The following is a 6,166-nucleotide window of genomic DNA, read 5'->3' as shown; positions in this document are numbered from 1 at the left end:
GAGATAGGGTTTACAATACTTTGATAAGAAAAACAATGAAAGCGGTACTAACAAAGGAGGCATGCATGCACCTTAAATACTAAAACCCTAGAATAAAATAATCATGGTTGGACAAGCCCAAACCGGCTACAAAATTGGGCTAAGGACCGAGCCCATGACGCAACACTATATAACCCAACAATCCCCCCCTTTGCGTCAAATGAGGCGAGAGATTATTTCTGTTGAGTGGCCTTCACTGTCTTCACAACTTTGAACAACCGAGGAATGATAGCAAGAAGAGTCTGCCAAAATTGAATATACCATCAAGAAATTGACATCCTCCAGTAGTGCTCCTACGATCCAATCCACAACCACCTAAGTCGGCATTTGAAAATGCTTGGACAAAGAAACCTGAGTTGGCTAGACACCATAGACCGAGAGAGGAAGTTCACTTCAGATAGCGAAAGATGTTTTTCACAGCTAGCATGTGAGGTTCGTGTGGGTTAGCTTGGAATCGAGCACAATAGCAGACGGAGAACATGATGTCTGGTCTGCTGGCTGTGAGATACATCAGTGACCCAATCATCTGACGATAAAGCGTCATGTCAGCAACTGGCTTTTCCAAAGATGGTGTAAGCTTAGTCCTAAAAGCCATAGGGATTTTCACTTTGGAGTCTCCCATCATGCCAAACTTGGCAAGCAATGTCTTTGTATATGCCTCCTGATTGATAAAAATGCCTTCGGGTCCCTGTCTAATATTTAAGCCAAGGAAAAAGTTAATTGGACCCATTGAGCTCATCTCAAATTTAGTTTCCATCAACTTTCTGAATTCAGCTGTTAAGCTAGGATTCGTGGAGCCGAAGATGATGTCATCAACATAAATTTGGACTATCATAAGGTGGTTACCCTCTCTCTTACGAAAGAAGGTTGGGTCAACCGAATGTAGTAGTTGTCTAGAATGTAGCACTGGGAGCCTACTTCAGGTCATATACTGCTTTGTCTAGAATGTAGTAGTTGTCTAGAATGTAGCACTGATCTGGATGCTTCTTGTTCACGAAGCCTGGTGGTTGCTCAACGTACACAGTTTCTTCAAGTTCTCCGTTGAGAAAGGCACACTTTACGTCCATTTGATAGACTTGAAAGTTTTTGTGTGAAGCATAAGCAAGAAAGATTTGAATTGACTCTAATCTTGAAACTTGAGGGAAGGTCTCTTCATAATCTATACCTTCCTCTTGGCAGTATCCTTTTACAACCAACCGGGCCTTGTTAATCACATTCCCCTCCTCATCCATCTTATTTCTGAATACCCATTTGAGACCGACAACCGAAGCATCCTTTGGAGTTGGAATTAGACGTCATACTTTGTTTCTTTTGAACTCATTCAACTCGTCTTACATGGCTTGAACCCAATCAGAATGGTCAAGAGCCGAATTCATAGTCTTCGGTTCAAATTTGGAGACAAAAGAGTTGAACATGCAAAATTCTACTTGAGAGAATAGTGCAACATGTTTTGCTTTGATCTGTGATCAAGTTAATACCTTTTCTTAAGATTCCCCAATGATTTGACTTTGAGGATGGTCTTTGGTCCATTTAATGAGAGGAGGGTAATTTGGATCACAAGAGGGATCCAGTTCTGCATTGACTTCTTCTTCCAATTCTGATAGTGTATCATCATCATTAACATTTGTATTCTCCCCCTCGAATGATGACACTATTTAAATTTCGGGATCAGAACGTTCCCCAACGTTTGGACTTTCGGTTGAGCTAGATGATTGTGATGATGAATTCCCCCCCTGAAATGAAGAACCTTGATCATTTGGTAGAGACGAACCCTCCCCCTGGATAGAAGAACAATCACCAGAAGGTTCGCTTGAGTTAGGCCTTTCGGTTACCTTTGGTTGATCAGCTGTCATCTTCTGTGCAGCGTCGTCAATAATTTACTTCAAATTGTCGACTTTGTTATCTTCAGCCTTGGATTCAGAATCGATGGCTTTTTTAGGTTCATCGAAGAGAAGCATATATTGCTCGAAAAGATTTGCGATAGGCACAGTGACTTGATTGGACTTTGGAAAGATTTCCTGCATTGCACCTTCAGTTGTCTTCAACTTCTTGACATAACTATCATCAAAAGTGACATAGTATGTCTCTTCAATCTTCTTTGAGCGTTTATTCAGAACTCTATACACCTTAGAGTGCAAGGAGTATCCCAAAAATATCCCTTCATCGGCCTTAGCATCAAACTTGTTTCGATTCTCCTTTGAGTTGAAGACGAAGCATCTTAAACCGAACACGTGAAAGAACTTCACATTAGGCTTGCGGTTGTTCAAGATATCGTAAGGAGTGATAGAGAATCGCTTGTTTAGATATGATCTATTTTGAGTGTAACATGCAGCAGCAATAGCATCAGCCTAGAAATATAAAGGCAAGGAAGCGAAGCTTAGCATAGTTCGAGCCGCTTCGCACAAAGATCGGTTTCGTCTTTCGACGATTCCATTCTGCTATGGAGTATATGGAGCAGAGAAATTGTGAGTCGCTCCCTTCTCAGCCAAAAAATCTTCGAAATCCTTGTTCTTGAATTCCAAGCCATTGTCGCTTCTTACGTTACGAACCACTTTTCGCAGTTGAACCTCTACTTGCTTTATGAAGAGCTTGGGCTTTAGAGTTGCCTCTGATTTTTGCTTCAAGAAAAATACCCATGTGAAGCGAGAGAAGTCATCTACTATGACAAGAATGTACTTGTTCCCACCAATGCTTTCAACAGAGGAGGGACCACATAGATCGATGTGTAACAACTCCAATGGTTCTATCACCTTTGTGTTGATAATAGAAGGATGACATTGTTGACTTTTCTTTCCCATTTCACAAACTGCACATAGATGTTCTTTGTCGAATTTGAGAACTGGAAGACCTCTGATATGATCTCCTGGTACCAGCTTGTTTATATCTTTGAAATTGAGATGAGATAGCCTTCGATGCCATAGCCAACTTTCGTCTTAGTGTGCCTTCGTTAGCAAGCAAACCGTTGGTTTCCCTCGAATTGGATTGAGATTTAAAGGGTACATTTCCCCCCTTTCGCTTCGGCTTTAGCAGAATGTTATTTGACTTCTTTTCGACTATCTCTGAGCCTTCATCATCAAAGGATACCTTCAATCCGGTCCCAAATACTAGTTGTGATACACTGATGAGGTTGTGTTGCAACCCTTCAACGTATGCGACCTTTCTGATTGAGAAGTCACCATTCATAATCATTCCATAGCCTTTGATAGTTCCGAATGATTTGTTGTTGTACTTCACTGTTCCACCATCCTTGAGAGACCGAAACTCCCACAGTTCTTCCCTTCGACCTGTCATGTGATGCGAGCAGCCACTATCAATGTACCATTCTTCGTCAAACTGTTCGTCACGCATAACCTGCAAAATATCAAGCAGATTTAGGAACCCAAAGTTTCTTGGGTCCTTATGAGCCTTTTATAGGACAGGGAATAGTAAGAGAAACATCAACCATATAATTTCTTTTTATTAGAGTTGTTTCATTTTTTCTTTTTATCGTAAAAAATTTGATTTTGTTTGACTTAGATTCATTTGATTTAGACGTAGGATTTGAAACTTTGACGTCTGCATCCTTTTGGATCTCTTTCGGGCATTTGTTGTCTTCTGGAAAGAGCTTTCCTTTCCCATTTGAATCTTTTGAAGAATAAGAATTAGAATGAGAATGAGAAGAATAACGTTTAGAAGAAATATTAGATCGTCGATTATTGCTCTTCCTTGGTTGAGAATGGGAACATTCTTCCCTTCGGTTCGTCTGATTGAACCTGGGACTGAACCCATCCTTTCGGCTGCTATTATGTTGAGGACCGAAATCTTTCTTCGGTTGCTTACCTGTCGAGGACCAAAACCGTTCTTTCAGTTGCTTACATGCTGAGGACCGAAACCCTCCTTTCGGTTGCTTTCATGTCGAGGATCGAAACCTTCCTTTCGGTTGCTTTCATGCCGAGGACCGAAACCTTCCGTTCGGTTGCTTTTTGGTTCTCCCCGTGACTTATGTGTCTTTTCATATCTTACGTAATGAGGATTCTGAGATCGCCAAAACTGTTTTCTTTCTGAGAGATTCTTCTTGTATCTCAGATTACGCTGGTGTTTTTGTTCTGCCACCTGTTTTGGATTTTTATGAATATTGGCCCTTTTCTTCGGTACTTGAGCATGGATTTCGCTCTTTGACGAACACGTCTCACTAGATGTTATCACTGGTTCGCCGGAAGATGTTTTGGTACCACTTGTGCTTAGTACATCATACCTTGTAGGTTCATTAAGTGGTTCAGGCACATACCTACCCTTCACTCTCCATGAGGTTTTCTGAGATAGGCCTTTTGTTTCATCAACGTTATCTATTGGTGCTGACCAGAAGAACTCCTCAGATCCATTTGCATTATCTTCTTCTACCATTGCTGTCAGTCCGGTTGTTTGTTGAGGTGTGACTCCCTGAACTGTGTAGACTTGATTTGGAGTCGTTTGAACCTTTTGATATACAACAGCTTTTTCCTTGAGGATTTTGGTCTTGTCTATCGATGAGCAAGCGAACTCAACGGAGTATTTAGAGATTAAATTTTTATTATGTTCGAGTTCACTTTTGACAAATTCAGAATGGTCCACCACATCCACTACAGAGATTTCACTCATGTCATCATCCTCATTAAGTTCAGATACATTTTCAACATCAATTTTATTTTCTGAACTTAATTTGGCATTCAACGAGTCAAATTTCTGTACAGTTTCGGTTCTTAGTTTCAAATTATCATTTTCATCTAACAGATTTTTAAGCATGTCCTTATGGTCTTTTGACTTTATGTAGGACTCTATTTTGTCAAGACCAATTTTTTAGGCAGGGGAGATTTCGTTAGAAGATACAACATTTTGACAGTTGTAAGCTTCGGCATCGACTTCATCCTCCTTTAACTCAAGGAAGGGTAAAATCATGCGATGTATCTTCTTTCCTATTTTACAATCGAGATGTAACTGAGTGATGTTAAAATATATTCTTTTCGCAATCAAACAAAAAACGTTTCGCTATTTTAAAAGCTTAAGATGGTCTCATTGCAAATAGATAGACTCATCCCTAGACCTAATTAATTCTTTCTCCTTCTGCTCAATCCAGATCCTCCTCTCCTCACTTTTGGAAGATATCCTGCTACTTTGATCAGTCAGGTTAGAGTTTGTGACACGAGTTTGGGTAAGACTACTACTTAAACTAGAAAATTTAGATTTTAAGCTATTCAGTTCCTTTTCATAGTTAGTAATAGGAATTTTCAGAGAAGTAAGAATATTTTGTACCTTCTTGATCAACTCATCACATTCGTTGATCTATGTACTGACAGGTTTCGCAGCGAAACACCTGTCCTCTCGCTCCTTCTCATCTTCCAGCCCACCATCTGTTGTGTATCCTCGCATCTGTGATATACCTTCTGTCACCATCAAACATCTTCCCGCAGCATATTCTTCTTTCACCAATATAGCCTTGCCATGAGTCAGCTTTCTCACTTCTTCGTCCTCTGAATCTGTGGACCACACTTGCACTCCACCAAATTCATCATTGTCACCTTTATCCTGTACAATCAAAGCATTCATGGTGTTATTTTTGGTTGCTGATTTCCTTTACTTGATCTCCTCCAATTGTCTCAGGAGGTTCGCTTCCTCATCGTCTTCATCAACCTTTTCAGCCTTTTTCTTCAGCATGCAGTCTTTGGAAAAGTGATTCTTTCCTCCATAATAATGGCAACCAAAACCTGAGTCACCACCAATCTTCGTCTCCTTCTTGGATTCTTCTGACTTTGAACCCATCTTCGTTTCCTCCTTCACCTTTTCGGAACTATAACTTCCCTGCCAGTTTCGGTTCTTGTTGGCTGGGAACTTTCTTTTGATAAACTTTCTTGGATTGGAAACCATTAGGGCATACTTTTCACCAGTTAGATCATAATCAGCAAGATCCAATTCTTCTTCTTCTTCAACAGCGCCCTTTCCTTTTGAAATAAGAGCTAACGACCCCAAACTGGAAACCACGTTCGTTTCCTTTGACACCACGCTTTCATGGGACTTCAGAATTCCCACCAGTTTTGCTAGAGAGTATGATTTGAACTGTTCGTGTGCCTTCACTGTGGACACAACTGCCATCCATTTGGGTCTAAGACCGTTC

The sequence above is a fragment of the Lactuca serriola genome, chromosome 3, assembly GCF_051521515.1.
Source record: "Lactuca serriola cultivar US96UC23 chromosome 3, Lser_US96UC23_V15, whole genome shotgun sequence".
In the NCBI taxonomy this organism is placed as follows: Eukaryota; Viridiplantae; Streptophyta; class Magnoliopsida; order Asterales; family Asteraceae; genus Lactuca; species Lactuca serriola.
Note: the sequence above shows the minus strand (reverse complement) of the source record.